Source organism: Cupressus sempervirens, chromosome 5 (assembly GCF_028749045.1).
Source record: "Cupressus sempervirens isolate cs-2001-9-10 chromosome 5, ASM2874904v1, whole genome shotgun sequence".
NCBI classification, from domain to species: Eukaryota; Viridiplantae; Streptophyta; class Pinopsida; order Cupressales; family Cupressaceae; genus Cupressus; species Cupressus sempervirens.
Genome location: NC_143122.1, coordinates 162,017,626 through 162,034,994, shown reverse-complemented (window position 1 = coordinate 162,034,994; position 17,369 = coordinate 162,017,626).

Below are 17,369 nucleotides of genomic sequence, written 5' to 3'. Positions count from 1 at the left end.
CAGATTCCTCTCAAAATGGAGCCCACAAGAGATCAAGGAAACTAGGCCATGCAACATTTTATGCAAACCAGTCTATGGGTAAACTTTTTATAATTTCTCTTAATACAAAATTTTATCTAGTTTTTTCAGAATAGTTGTATTAGCTTATATATATATATATATATATCAGTTATGTCTTTTTGTTCAACATTATCTTAATTATGAAATTAAGACTTGACCACCATTGGTACTTCGTCCTAGACAAATAGGTGTTGAAGCTCCACTTCTTATCCTCCAAATGATTAGAGCTTTTAATATGGATAATATAGTAATCAAAGGTGATTGAATGGTATTTACCTTGCATTTAAAAAATTGGCAATATTCGAATAGGAAAATCAGGAGCATCATGAAGGAGGCTTGGTCATATTGGATATCATTTTGAAATTTACCATACAACATTGTTTTTGTTTATGACATATGTCTGATCCCTTTTGGGACATTTGTAGACTATCTAGCTACACAAAATACATGAACGCTTACTTCCAGCCATATCTTGTTTATGCTGCACAAATCTCAGTTTCTATTATTGCCAAACCCTTATTTGGTAGATAATAGTCACTTAGTTTCTATATCCAAGTGGATTATTGATTTATATGAGGCAATAGTCAAACATGAATGAGGACCCTCAAAAATTATATAATCTTAAAAAAAACCTGGTTAGGTGCTCACTTGAACTGTGCAGTTGGAAGGAGTTCATCTCTTAGCTTAATCTCATTATCATAACCAAAACTTCACATAATTGTTCGAGTATCACTTGAGTCTGATTTTTCACAATGCAGAAATTTTGAAATTTTTTAGTGAAAAATCATTTGAGTCTTTATGTCTTGCAAATTAGGGTTTTGTTCCTTTTATTTTTCAAACCCTTAGATTGCCCTAGTTCATAGCTTGGTCTCTATGTCTTTGTAATCCTATTAAATTCTCAAGGTTTGTCTTCAGAGAATTTCTCAGAAATCCTAGTACCATGCCTTATTTATACCCTAGTTTTGAAAAGCCCTCGAAATAGTTTTTCATAAAAATGATTTTGAAAATATATCATTTTACCCTAAGGTTGGGCTTACGCGAGCATGGTTTTATTTAAAAGCTTGTTTAAAAACTTATTGATCATATTATTTTATTCAGAAAAGCCCATTGTGAAATGAATTTTGTGTAACCATTGATCTCTTTCAGATCAACGAGTACTGCATTCCCACAATATTGAGATGCAAGGCTTTTAAATAAAGTGGGCAAGTAGTTTTTTGGACACATAGCAAGGTGGGGTCGGGAGTTCTTAGTATATGTTGTGGTGTACCAAATTGAAAAGTGATTGTTGACATGTACTACTAGTTGTGCCATTAAGGAGGTTTCCCTGCTAGATGTGATCGAAGTTTGGTCAGCCATAGATCCTTCAAAGATCAAGGGCTGGTGCAAGCCCACAATAAAGAACTACTCAAAATTTAAGGAATGCAGGAATGTGCCTTCATGCTGTGTGCCATAGCGAGGCACTATGAAATGAACACATGGTGGGACCTCAAGCAAGGTGGAAAGATGACTAAGATTAAAAAAGGGTTTTGCTTGTTGGCGGCAGTGTAGAATTTCCTGTGTCATTAGCGTCCTGGACCCACCACTCATTTATAAAGCATATAAGGGATTCTAAATTGTCAAATCAAGCATAAATCAATGATTCTCACTAACTTGCTATGGAAACATGTGCAAAATTTATGTATAGCAAGGTAGTGAGTGAGGGAACCACCATTGTTCTCTCAAGGGTTGTATCAAATATCTGCCATAGGATCAAAGTAAAATCAATGGTTATCGCTAGCTCGTTATGAAGAGTTGCTTGAAGGATATGTATAGCAAGGTAGCAAATAAGGGCCCACCATTGTTCTCTAAGCAATGCGGTAATGTGCACTCCCACTTAGTGTGTAGTATGTGTAAGGACATGGGCTTTTAGAAGCCACAACCATGTGAAGGGGCCCGTGGGTCAAAGGTTAATTATATTTTGATTTGTGAAATTGCTAAAGGTTAAGCGTATGTGTGGAAGTTAAAAGGAAAGCCTCTACATTGTTACACTTACCCATATGATCGGGATGTGGATGATAGATGTATTATGCCCATACGAGATGAGGCCCACCGTATGGGCATGAATAAAATTTTCAAGCTCTTCGGTGCTACATCCAAGGTCTTCAGAGCGTAAAGGGCAGTGTTCATCGTATGGTCGCAAATGAATTTTCCAAAGCTTCCAGTCTTATGTTTCAAAGGTAGTGTATAGGCATAAATGGAGAAATGAGAGCCTCTGGTGCTACGAGTAGGAATTAATTAATATTAATTTATTAATTAAAAATATTTCAAGATGGGTTTGAGCCAATAGGGACCTACCATGTGGGATCACAGGAGGGAGAGTATTGAACATAAAGTGAAAATTCAGAAGAGAGAAGAGCAAGGTTACATGTACTTCTTTTCATTCTTCTTTTGAGGAGTAGATTTACAAACTTGATTCCATGCTATTTATTTTGAAATGAATTCAGCAAGATGGGTCCATATTCAATTCTTGTCCTTATCTTACAATTCATGTCTAAGATTTAGCAAATTCACTGAAAGTCAAAGTCAGGTAGTCTAAATAAGATAACTATATATAGAAACTCAATCATTAAGACATTTAGTATGGACTTGAGCTATCTTGATGGAACTATTTCTGACAAGAGTAGGAAAGAATGGTCATAAAGTTATAGGGGGTGGAAGGGTAGTAGTAATATTGTCAGTAGGTTAGATGGTTAAGTCTGGGTAGAAATTTAAAAATTGTTGGGTTCCTAAATGTGTGTTTATTACTGGAATGTATTTGTTTACTCAAAATATTGTTGTAACTAGTATGACTCTGGGAATTATTGATTCACAATGTCTATTTGGTTGGTTGAAATTATTAGTATTCTATTAGTGGAAATGCCATACTAATTTGGCATATCTTGATTGCTTTATGCAAGCACAATTCTCACAAATGCAAAATTCGGTTGGCATGGCACAAGCTATGCCAACTCATCTTCCTATATACCCTCCTGGAGGTCTAGGTCTGAGCCAACAATTGTTCTATGGAAAGGGGCCACCCACACTCATGCCACCTCAAGTAAATATGATATATATTCATATTTTTTGATATATTTGCTACTGATGATGTTAATCTGTGCTAATAAATTCAAAGTTAATTTTGATACCTTGCAAATGGCTCTATGCTCATCTTGAAGGAAAGGATGTGTCAACTTTTGTTTGGTGACCAATCTGAAATGAAAAGCTCAACGTTCATCAGCTTTTATTTGTTATGTTCTTATATAAGAACAAATTGCCCTTTTTAGCATGTCATGCTTCGAAAACCATTCCAAATTTTTGCAAGTTCTTCATTCAGCATTGTTTTCATTGGTAGTTTATGATCTGATGCCAATTTTTTTGCAGGTTGGTGGATTTGGTTATCAGGAGTAGCTTGTCCCTAGTATTAGGCTAGGAAATGCACCTATTCCAAATTTCTATCTTTCTCTAGTTCAGCCACAACAAGGACAACGATCCAATGTTAGGTGATCTAGAGCTACACCCATTCAAAAATGGTAGCAGATGCCACTTATACCTCAATAGGCAAAGCGCACTTTATCTATATTTTTAAATTATTGTACATCAATCTTGGTTCTTAACTATCTTCCTTACATGTTCAATTCTTCACTGTACAGGTCAATTGCTATAATGCTTTTCTTTATTTTGTACTTCAAGCGACCACTATTATTAACATTTCTCCTATTGTTGAAATGTTTTGGAATGCAGATTTGAGCCTCCAAATGAAAGTTTGATTCTTCATGACCTAAATGATGGGGCCCTTTTAAAACCACCATTAGACTTCATAAAAAAGGGACAAATATATAAACATAGAGGCATGGAAAGTATCTCCTTCTTGTTGCCTCAGGCTCCTCGTGGATATGTTTCTCTAGGATGCATTGCAAGCAAATCTCCCCCAAAACCAGGTGAATTCAATTCATTGCATTGCATTCACAATGATTTAGTAACTAGAGCTCAGTTCCTTGATAACAATATTTGGGATGCAACTAAAATTAAACAGACAAGAGAAGACTTTAGCATATTGATGCTAGATAGTGAAGTATAATCTGTTGATCACTTTTGCAGAAGGATAATTGAGATTCTTTTTTTATTTTTCTAGAATTTGACCATGTGAGGCAATTTATAGGCTAGTACATTTCTTGTAAGAATTGGAATAAAAAGGCCACCAAGAAGGTTTGTCCTGAGACTAGCTAATCAGACCAATTCCCATGAACTAGATGACTTAGTGATTGATGCCCAAGTACAAAGGATTTCAACAACACTTTTTGATGATTTTGGGGGTTTGGTAAGCATTTCATGGGTATGAATGTTGTGATGTGACACTTTTCTTACATGTACTCTCACAATTTAGCGATGAAAATGGCTATGTAAATCTTATATCTCAATAGTTTTGATCTATATGATGATGTTTAAATCATGGAATCCATCAGTGGTTTGACATTGGTTTTCACTTTTCATTTGTCCATGCAGATGGTTCCATTCTTGAACATTTGTTTCATTGGCATCATGTCTAGTTTACATGGAAGACTCGATTACTTAAATTCAACAGTAAATCTGTCATTAGTGACAAGGTCATACAATGAAAATCATGGCTTTTGGGAACCTCTAATTGAACTTGTGGATGGACTTTTGAGGTATGATTCTATCTATCAAGAACAAAAAAATTCTTTAATCATCTTGCTTGCATCTACTTAGATTCCTTTTTCACCTTGAGCTATCATTTCTACCATTAGAGGACTATGGTCCCTGCTATTTACCAATGCAATAAATGGTTTTCATTTTAGTTTTGAATATTGTTTTCTTTCCTTCATAGTGTGGATTCTAAGGAGTTCCTTAAAAATTCATAGAATGAATTGTAGAAAAATATCAAACAACACCATATTTTCAAAATATGGGAAGTACATGCTCTCCTAAGATAAACTACAACTACAAATTCCTAACTATAAAGAAAGAGTACTCAAACAATGGTGGTTCTATCTATTGCATTTTGAAAGGAAGAGATGTATTTTTGGGAACTAGGGCTATAGGCTCAAAAACAAGTATAATGTTATTTTGTGTCTAGGCACACAACATGCCCTTTTCCTTAAAGAGACTCATCCTCAATGCTAGTAAAAGTCAAAATGCTGAGTAACACTTTCAATATACAACTTCACAAATGTATAAAATGGGGCTTTTTTCTTAAAATACTGGCTCACATGAATGTTTTGCCACAAGTTTTGAAGTCTTGGCAAATACTTCATAATTGAGTACTAGATCATCTATTGCAATCGATTTTACTTCACCTTCCAAAATTAGATTGTTATCTTTAGCATTAGTTTTGCCTCTTCGGTAGCAATCCTTCCAGGTTTTAATATTACTATACATTATACATTTGTTACTAGGATTTCCTTCTAATTTACTATGTTCCAACCTCTTGTAGACTTTCCTAGGAAGACACCACGGATCCTTTGTACTACCCCACCAAGGAACACTCAGAACATAGGGTCAAACATGCATGAAAAACTATTTTATTTTCTGTTAAATGGGAGAATTTTTTTGTCTTTAATTAGGATTATTGTTTGGAGATTGTAGTGTGGAAGAGTGTGCTTGTTACTTGGAGATAATCAAAACATATGAGAAGAAGCCAATTGATAGTATTCTGGAGTGTACTGACAATGATTATCTATCATGAGTATTCTTCATACCTCTGTTGAATAAAAGTTGTGCACTATTCATGTAGATTCAAAACTTAGAAATATTCATTTCTTTTAGCTAGGAATAATAAAGATAAAATGATTGAAAGAAGAAATAGATTTTGAAGAACCTCTTTAAATGAACATAAGATATTTGTGTTAAATTATTTTGTGTTTTGAATAATTTGTATTATATTTCTGAATGATCAATGGAAAAGCTTTCTTATATCTGCATCCTTGAGTTAGGAGTGCCATTGTATGGGACATGTCTCGTGTCCCTTCATTTCCTTTGCTAATCACACCTTTTCATTACAAGTCTTCTAACAATAAGATCAATTAGTATAACATTTTTTAATAATGAAGATTGTATCCTTTCATGATCATTTCTAGACGCACCTTTTCCTTGTTAGATTTGCATCCTTTCATTCAATAATTAATCAACCTTTACTTATTGATTATAATATTCTCCTTATTGGATGCCAATAGTAATAATCTCACTAGTCAATGTGCATGAGCTAGTATAATAATATGGTTCATTGGTTCAATAAATCTCAAAGTTTGTCATTTTTTCACTTAATCATTATCATAACATATTGTTGTTCTTCCATATCGGTATTGGTTATGAGTGTTGTATGCTTATTATTGCTCAGTCTTATGTTGATTGATGTCCTCTTGATTATTTTTGTTTATTTATACATCTTCTCCTAATTTGTGTATCATCCTGTTACATAGTAATCATGGACCATCATTGGATATACATATGATCATTGATCAATTATCACTTGGTTTTTGGTCTTCATTGTAATGACCCTTACTATAAAGGCCACTGAAACCCTCAAACTGGACTTAGGAATTTTGTCAAACAGTTGGCATGTAACCGAATAAGGCTACAATATTACTAATTTTTGTACAACAAAACCTCAATATATGATGCCAATAATGTATGAACAACAATTCCAGATTATAACACTACCAATCTAAGAGATAGATGACAATATGAAACTCAAATATGAAGTCCAATGCAATTCTGATTTTATGACAGCAAATAGAACTGATTACAATGAGAGACTGTCACAACTATGCACTTCTAACACATCAAGCTCTTGACAATGCAATGTTATGACATGAACAATAACCCAGTTCAGATTTGGAATGCAAATGATGAAACTTTTACAACAGTTATTAATGACTGGAAATAACTATTTATGCAATGACAGTGCTGACTGTTCTAATCCAGAACATACAATATTTTGGCAATCAAAAATTCAGTTTGTGCACCTGGAATAGCTCCAATTTTGCCGGATATGAATACTGAATTAATGCCACATGAAGACCTCACAATCTGCCCCAAACCAACTCACAAAATTGCTGCTGCTGCCTAACTGACAGGGCCGTAAGGTACGGCTTGGTATGGCTGCTAGATAAAAATATTGCAGCATTTTTTGTCACTCCAAAAGCAATAAATCTAGGCACCTAGGGTTGCTGAATAACCCCCTAAAATATGAAATTCATCCGTCAAGCCAATTAGGAGTTATGAGCAAAAACGTGGGTCCAAACCCTGGAATGGCAGTTTGAAAATAATGCACAACTGTGTCTACAAACCCTGTTAATCAATCCACAAATGCTAGGGCACAACTGAAACCCTTATTCCAACCAAAGTAAACCCTTATAACTGAATCTCAATGAAGTCCAAATGAGATGGCTGAATTACCAACTCCTCAAATGCAACAATTCAGGTGATATTTCACACCCTCAAAGTTGCCAATCCAAGGGAGTGATTCGTTCCCAAAGATCAAATAATTTGCAGACCCAAGAGACTACAAATTTGCTCCACAATGGAAGAAGTAGAAGAAATCTCAAATCCAAGCATGTCCAAAATGAGAGGCCCAACCCTCTATTTATTTACTTTTCTAAGAAGTTGCTAGAACTTCTAGAAACATCCTTTATAAAATCTCATTATAATGCACTTTTTCTAGAACTTCTAGAAACATCCTTTATAAAATCTCATTATAATGCACTTTTTATAATAAAGTAATTTTATAAAATAAAAAGTGCAACTCAACTTAAAATTATAACATGTAGGCCCCAATAACACATAATAATAAAATATAACCTCTTAGCACTTCTTCAAGAGCAAGATATGACCATCTGATCCGCAGAATTGACTCTCTCTCCACACCATTTGCCTACGAGAGTCTGGAATAGGCAAAATCCATGATCAATTTCATGTCAAACTAAAGAGGGGACATTACAGTCCACCCCTCCTAAAATTGCTTGGCCTCAAGCAATCTCAACGCCGGGTGCTGCAAAATAGCTTCCCCCTCCCAAGTAGCATCCTCAACAGGTAGATCTTTCCACTTAACCAAGTATTCTCTGATCACTCTTTTGTGAAGCTGCTTTTCTCTGCTCTCTAGGATGGATTCTGGCACTAAAATCAATTTTCCCTCATCGTCTAAAGGAGGTAATACTGTGGAAGGTACCACATTCTGACCCAACGCCTTCTTGAGGCGGGACACATGAAACACATTGTGCACCCTGCTGTCTTTTGAAAGCTCCAACTCATAAGCCACCTCACCAACTTGCCTGATAACCCTGAATGGTCCATAATAGCGTGGCTTGAGTTTCTCTGCACCACTCTTCTTAAGAGTAGATTGCCTGTATGGCTGCAACATGAGGTAAACCATATCATCCACCTCAAAACTATGCTCAGTCCTCTTCTGGTTGGCATACTACTTCTGCTGGTTCTGAGCTCTCGCAATATTATCTTTTAGAGTAGCAACTATATCCTTACTCTCCTGTAATAATTCTCCTGCATTGGGTACCCGGCTATCACCCAACAACAAATCCAAGAAACTAGGTGCTTCATAACCATAAAGTGCCATGAAGGGTGTCATCTGTATAGTGATGTGATATGTAGTATTGTAACAATACTCGTAGAGATATATCCATCTGACCCAAGCTCGCTGCTGAGCTGCCACATAATTCCTTAAATACCCTTCCACCCATTTGTTCACAATCTCCGTCTGACCATCGATTTGTGGGTGATAGCTAGTGCTATACCTCCTGGAATACCTCCTGCCAAAAATGACTCATGAAATGGCTATCCCTGTCACTCACAATGTTCCAAGGCAATCCGTGCAATCTGAAAACCTCCCGAAAGAAAACCTCTACCACCTGAGCTGCTGAGTGGGTAGTAGTGATAGGAAAGAAATGAGCATATTTTGTTAATCTATCTACCACCACATAAATACAATCCCATCCTTGTACCTTGGGAAAACCTATGATAAAGTCCATGGAGATGTGCTCCCACTTCCTGTCAGGGATCGGAAGTGGCTGTAGGAACCCTGCCGGATAGGTGTGTTCTTGTTTGTTTTGCTGGCAAACAAGACACTCTCGAACGTACTGCAAAACATCAGCTTTCAACCCCTTCCAAGTGAACCACTCTCGAACTGACCTGTAAGTCTTGAAGTACTCGGGATGGCCTGTTGTCGGTGAGTCATGAAATGCTCTCAAAATCAGTTGCTTAACCTTCGATCCTGGGACTAGGTAAATCCTATTCTTGTAAATGATTAAATCATCTACAAGTGTGTATCTGGTATCAATCACTGTTCCCTCCACTATATCGGAGGCCCGTGTATCCCTGGCATACTCTGCTATAATCAAGTGTCGCCAATCCTCTGATATTTGAACCATAAGAGTGAGGTGTGGCCTTCAAGAAAGAGCATCTGCAACAACATTATGAGTTCCCTTGACATATGAGATGTCAAAATCATATGCCTACAACTTACTTACCCACTTTTGCTGGCGATCATTCAGGTCCCGCTGTCCCAAGAAATGCCTCAAACTGTTATGATTAGTTTTAATACAAAACTTGCTACCCACAAGATATTGTCTGAATTTGGCCAAAGCATGCATGATGGCCAACATCTCCTTATCATATATACTGAATGAACGCTTGAGGCCTCTGAACTTCCTACTCTCATAAGCTATGGGGTGCTTATTCTACATAAGTACAACACCTACTCCCTCTCTAGATGCATCACATTGAAGCTCAAATGGCTTCGTGAAATCAGGTAATGCTAGAACTGGGCACGTAGTCATTATCTGCTTAAATCTCATAAAATAGTCTTGTGCCTTCTGAGTCCACACAAATTCCCCTTTTTTCAGTAGATCTATCATAGGAGCTGCATGTCGTGAGTAGCCACTGACAAACCTGCGATAGAAACCACATAAACCAAGGAACCCCCTCAACTGTGTAAGGTTCTCTGGTGGAGGCCAATCAAAAATAGCACGAATCTTTTCAAGATCCATCGGCACTCCATCTGCACTAATAATGTGTCCCAAATATAACAGCTCAATCATCCCTAAGTCACATTTGGACTCTTTTGCATACAAGGACTCCTTCTGTAAAATGCTCAACACTGTCTCCAAATGCTCTAGATGCTCCTGCCATGATCGGCTATAGATCAAAATGTCATCAAAAAACACCAGCATGAATTTCCTCAACTGATGGTGGAAAACTCTGTTCATAGTGGACTGGAAAGTGGCAGGTGCATTGGTCAGACCGAAAGGCATGACTACAAACTCAAAGTGCCCACAATGACATCTGAAAGCAGTTTTCTCAATATCCTGTTCACAGGCTCTGATTTGGTGATATCCTGTTCTCAAATCAATTTTCATGAAATAACAAGCCCCATGCAATTCATCTATCAACTCATCAATGCGAGGAATGGGATACCCATTCTTAATGGTTCTCTTATTTAATTCCCTGTAATCAACACACATCCGAAGAGTTCCATCCTTCTTTTTTACCAAAACAACAGAAGATGCAAAAGGTGACTTACTTGGTTAGATGTGCCCCATAGCTAGAAACTCCTCGATGGTCCTTTCGATCTCATCCTTGAGTCACTTTGGGTGTCGATATGGTGCGATCATGATAGGCTTAGCACCTTCCTCCAGCTCAATAACATGCTCAATGCCTCTGTCCGGTGGCCTGCCTGGTGGAATCTCACTGAATACCTTTTCGTACTTAATCCTCAATTTCTAAATATTAGGATGATATTCCATCTTATGTTGCTCCTCCTATGTAGGTGTCAAAGTACAAACTGCTGCCCACTCTATATCATTATGCCCAGTTAATCTCTCCAGCCGCCTAAATGAGATAGTCCTGATGTCTCCATTACGGATAGCCTTAAGCACATGAGTCCTACCATTCACTTCGAATTGTATCTCCATATCCTCTAGTCTCAGGGTAACCACCTTCAATGAATGTAGCCACTACATTCCAAGTACTATATCCATGTCACCCATGTTGACCACATGATAGTCCACCTTAAACTCATAGTTGTTCAGGCGCAAAGGTAGGTCTCGTACCATCCTGTCACAACGAAGAGTGTATCCATTAGCTACCTTGACTCTTAGTCCCACGAACTCCTCAGTAATGTGTCCACGCTTCTCCACGAATCGTGCATCAATGAAATTATGTGTGGCACCTGTGTCCAATAATGTAATAACCTTCTGCCCAACCAAAACTCCCTAAAGTCTGAAAGATTCCTCTCTCTAGATACTAGACAGTCGTGCTTCCTGTAAATGTAGCTCTATTCCCTGCTGTTTCCCTACACTATCTATCTCTTGCTCTCCCTCTGCTTCATCAGGATCCTCATCATGATGTTCTGAACTATCTGAATCTGAACCTTCGTAATAAGCCCACATTGCTCGGTTGGTCTTCCCTTATGGCCTCATAGGACAGTCATGGCCATACTCATACGGGCCTTTGCAATAGAAGCATAGCTTCTTCCTACACAAGTCATTAAGTGTCTCCTTGTCCAACCTCTTACTTTCCTCCTTAGGTAGCTATGTCTCTCTATGAAAGGGTTTCCTATCCCTATCTTTTGAAGGGAAACTCTTTGCCTGGAATTTATTTTTAGAAGCTGAAGAGGAATCCATGTCACGAGCTTTCTTAATGGCTTCCTGCAAAGTGGGAGGGTTGAGAGCTTTAATCCACCCTCCCATCGGATCAACTAGCCCATCCATAAATAAAACCAATAGCCTCTGTTCAGATACATCTGTTACTAACACTGCAAGTTTCTAAAACTCTGAAATGTATGTTTCCAATGATCCCCATTGTTTAAGCTGAGCTAACTCCTTGAAATGGAGTTCTGGATCCTTCTTATCAAAACGTTCAATCAGTCTCTTCGTAAACTCCACATATTAGGTAATGTGTGCATGACCCATAGTGATCATACCATGATGCCACCACTCGTGTGCTAACCCATCCAGGTGAATTGCTGCATACTTAATAGCTTCTTCCTCAGACATAGGGTTCAATTGAAAGTATGTGTCAAGTTTTTGAACCTAAGCTCTTGCTGTAGACTTCCCTGAGCCATCATAATATGGTAATTGAAGTTTCCCTACTTTCTTTTGTAACTCATAGCTCTGAGTCCTGTCATGTCCACGGGGCATATGCTTCATCCGCACATCCATATACTCTCTAAAGGTGATTGTAGCTATAAAATTTGGACCTCCTGCTTCCCAATCTCTCCTCAGCTGATCTTGTATGTCAGTGATCTGGGGTTCTGGTACTGGCTGCTCTGGAGCTCTAGGAAGGAACGTGGGAATCATAGGTCTTGAACTCACTGTCCTAGCTTGCTGGGGTGCATGATCGAAATTGTTCCCAATTTGTTCGCCTCCATTATGTATCCCATCCTAATTATTCCCATTCTGATTGTTACCATTCTAATTATTTCCTCCACCTATGTTAGCATTCAACCCCATTTGACGAGCCATCATCTGCATCATAAGCTCCATTCTCTGATTCTGTTCTTGTGCTCTTTGTTCGGCTAATCACTGTCCCTGTGCCAAGGTGTCTAATAATTGTAAAAATATTTCCTCTTACTGATCTGGACCGGCATTCCCACCTCTATCCATATTGTAGTCGTAGTCTTGGTCAAAGAATACCTCCCCTGTGTCTGTATGATTGGATTCTATATCCACCTGTACAGATGAGCTAGACTGTTCGCTCTGCAGGTCTAAAATCCTATCTTGTCTTGCTTTGGTATTGCAGAAATTATAAAGCCTCTGTCACATGCTCATAAATGTTCTGATTTTAGTGTTTTGACATTTTGTCAAAGACTTTCCCTCCTATCCAGCTGTTCCAAATTCCCTATAAGACCTCTACAGGATGGCAGGACTTATAGCTCTGATACCACTGTAATGACCCTTACTATAAAGGCCACTGAAACCCTCAAACTGGACTTAGGAATTTTGTCAAACAGTTGGCATGTAACCGAATAAGGCTGCAATATTACTAATTGTTGTACAACAAAACCTCAATATATGATGCCAATAATGTATGAACAACAATTTCAGATTATAACACTACCAATCTAAGAGATAGATGACAATATGAAACTCAAATATGAAGTCCAATGCAATTCTGATTTTATGACAGCAAATAGAACTGATTACAATGAGAGACTATCACAACTATGCACTTCTAACACATCAAGCTCTTGACAATGCAATGTTATGACATGAACAATAACCCAGTTTAGATTTGGAATGCAAATGACGAAACTTTTACAACAGTTATTAATGACTGGAAATAACTATTTATGCAATGACAGTGCTGACTATTCTAATCCAGAACATGCAATATTTTGGCAATCAAAACTTCAGTTTGTGCACCTGGAATAGCCCCAATTTTGCCAGATATGAATGCTGAATTAATGCCACATGAAGACCTCACAATCTGTCCCAAACCAACTCACAAAATTGCTGTTGCTACCTTACTGACAGGGCCGTACAGGTACGGCCTGGTACGGTTGCTAGATAAAAAAATTGCAGCATTTTTTGTCACTCCAAAAGCAATAAATCTGGGTGCCTAGGGTTGCTGAATAACCCCCTAAAATATGAAATTCATCCGTCAAGCCAATTAGGAGTTATGAGCAAAAACGTGGGTCCAAACCCTGGACTGGCAGTCTGAAAATAATGCACAACTGTGTCTACAAACCCTGTTAATCAATCCACAAATGCTAGGGCACAACTGAAACCCTTATTCCAACCAAAGTAAACCCTTATAACTAAATCTCAATGAAGTCCAAATGAGATGGCTGAATTACCAACTCCTCAAATGCAACAATTCAGGTGATATTTCACACCCTCAAAGTCGCCAATCCAAGGGAGTGATTCGTTCCCAAAGATCAAATAATTTGCAGACCCAAGAGACTACAAATTTGCTCCACAATGAAAGAAGTAGAAGAAATCTCAAATCCAAGCATGTCCAAAATGAGAGGCCCAGCCCTCTATTTATTCACTTTTCTAAGAAGTTGCTAGAACTTCTAGAAACATCCTTTATAAAATCTCATTATAATGCACTTTTTCTAGAACTTCTAGAAACATCCTTTATAAAATCTCATTATAATGCACTTTTTATAATAAAGTAATTTTATAAAATAAAAAGTGCAACTCAACTTAAAATTATAACATGTAGGCCCCAATAACACATAATAATAAAATATAACCTCTTAACACTTCTTCAAGAGCAAGATATGACCATCTGATCCGCAGAATTGACTCTCTCTCCACACCATTTGCCTACGAGAGTCTGGAATAGGAAAAATCCATGATCAATGTCATGTCAAACTAAAGAGGGGACATTACATTCATAGTAGCTATCATACTTATCAACAATTGGGAACCAGAATACCCATTACAGATTCCTCATTGGCTATTATATATCACTCCATATTGATTTAGTAATCAATTCATTAACCAAATCACTTCTTCTCATGATGTTGATGTGTATTGACTGCTCTTCAACTTCTTCCATGTATGATGCAAATTGATATCTTAACTACTAGTGAAAATAGTTCTAAATGATGATTTATCCATAGTTGTGATTTATCCTAATGGTATCTATAGACCATTCTATTGGTCTGATTTTTTACATATTAATTTTTCTTAGAATCATGGTGAAAAAATTATATGTGAGTTCTTTTGTTAGGTCCTAGGGTTTTAGGTTTTGGTCTCATATTTTTGATATATTTTAAAATCTGTGTAAAACCGTAGGCCTTGCCTTTTGAATTTTATTTTGGCACAAAAGTCTTAATAGCAACTGAATATTCTTTCCCACCTACATCAAGGTCATTTTTGAGTCCTTTTGAAAAATCTTAACCCATTGTTGGATCTTGTTAGAATCAACAAATGTCATGTATTTTCTATAAAAAGTTGCGAGGTTCTTTCCTTTAGTGATGTAGCGATCATCGAAGAACTATGTCCTGGTGCTGAAAAATGAAGTTCGGCACCGACAAAGTTGTGTTAATATCAAGACATTATGATCACATGCTATGTCCCAAGATTGTTAGTATTAAAGAAGGCTTTAGTGAACTAGCCTAGGATTTTCAGTATCAAAAAAGGACACACAAGGAGGAATTTGCAAATGGTGTCACCAGAATTGAAGTTTCTCTAGCAACTTGCTAAGTCGCTATCAGAAAATCTATGCGACCTACTAGTAGCCACATAGTGAGTGCCCAGATTTTAAAGGATGCAGCAATTTGTTTTAAAAACTAATGTGATTGTAGAAATTCCCATGCAAGTTCAAAAATATGTGTGACCACCTTCTCTGATACTATCTCGCTAGCCGAGAAGTTGGTGTTTTCACCGGTAATGAGGTAGTGACTAGTCAGAGGGTTGTGATGTAATGGAAATTTTAAAAGAGATGGGCCTCGAACAAGTGATTCATCAAAAATGAGTTTTGTAGATTAAATAACATAGTGGCATCCTACTTAGCATTTATAGGACAGAAGTTTTGACTTCGTCAGAGCTTGCTATGTCGCTACCAAGAAGTTGGTGTCTTTTGCCGGTAGCAAGGTAGCGGCATGCCTAAAAATGACAAACATGGTAGAGTCAAGGAAGAATGATGTCATTCAAAATTAAATAATATATATGTGTGCCAACATGTTAAGCCAACTTAGCGATAATAGTATCTTGGATCCAATCCCCATGCATAGAACATGTAAATGATTCTAAATCGTTAGATCAAGCATAAATCGATGATACTCGCTAACTCGCTATGGAAAGATGTGCAAAAGTTATGTATAGTGAGGTAGCAAGTGAGGGAACCAACATTGTTCTCTTCAGGGTTGTATCAAATATCTACCACAAGATCAAAGTAAAATCAATGGTTATTGCTAGCTTACTATAGAAAGGTGCTCGAAAGTTATGTATAGTGAGGTAGCAAGTTGATCACACGTGTCCTCAGTCATCCATGGGCCCATTCTGAAATGCCAACATTAGAGGAAAGGTACAAATGGAGTTATTTTATTGGGTTGACAGCCAGCGTGTTAAGAGGAAATGTGAGTCAACCTAGTTTTCATTCTGTGATCGTAGGAGTTTTCGAAGATTGATAGCGCAAATTTAAAAGGAAGTATGGTGCCACTCTATTTCTCTATTTTTTGCAATTATGATGAATGAAAGCTTCGTGTGTGAGAAAAATAGAGTACAATATAGGAGATTTCATCACTTCCAGTCTCACTCAAACAAAGATTTCACATTTTCTGAGCACAAGAGCCTATTGATTGTATTGTGTTAAGCCTAGTAAAGATGTGAGGCAATTTCTTATCTATTCAAAGAATAATTGTAGAGGTTTAGAGAAGAACAAGTCTAGCAAGTCAAGTAAGTATTCACATACAACCTCTGCAGCATTCTAATTCCTATTATTATGATCAAGATGCCTCCTAAGAAAGCATTTTCTGAGCAAATTAATTATATGGATAGAAATGTCCATGATGATTTGCTAGAATTACTCCCAGAATCCACCACTGAGCCTACACAAGTTAAAAGGTTAATTTCCTTAAACCCTAAGCTTAAGATTGCTGATGGCCTATATGACAAGGGGAACTGGGTTAGGGATGCAACAACTACACAAACTGGTATTGTCTTGTTTAAAAAGTGGTTTTCAGAGAGGAATTTGTTTGCCCCACATGCTAATGTCTAGAATTTTGATTTGGGAAAGCTAGTAGTCCCAAGTGTTTTCATGGATTATGATTTTCTTCAAGCCATTGCCAAGAATTATGACCAAGCTATTAGGGTGGTATAAGAAGAAATGGTGGTGTGCCTCTAATCTCGATTAGTCCTGAAGAAATTAGAGAGGTTTTTCACCTAGAACCATTGTAAGATTACCATGTGCCAATAAATCTACTAGAACTAGAAAATGAATACAAAGAAAAGAAGGATGTGATTAGGGGAGGTGCACTAAGGGCACACATTGGTACAATAGGAACTCTGCTAGTAATTATCACAACCTCTAGGGAACCTTTTAAGAAGAGTCTTTTCACTTCCTAGGCTGTAGAAATATACAGAACCCTATGCCATGTTTTTGGTGAGGATGAGTAGGATTTCATGCCCATTGGCCTTATGTATATGATGGTTCAAATTGCTTCTTTTGGTGTAGATGTTATCTTTGATTTTACCTCCTTTTTGGCTGAGGAAATTCATACTGGTTTAGTTGGAATTAGGAAGGGCAAAGTGGATAAAACTTTTGGCCACTATTCTCTATTGATGCATATGTTCTTGTTCAAGGGGGTG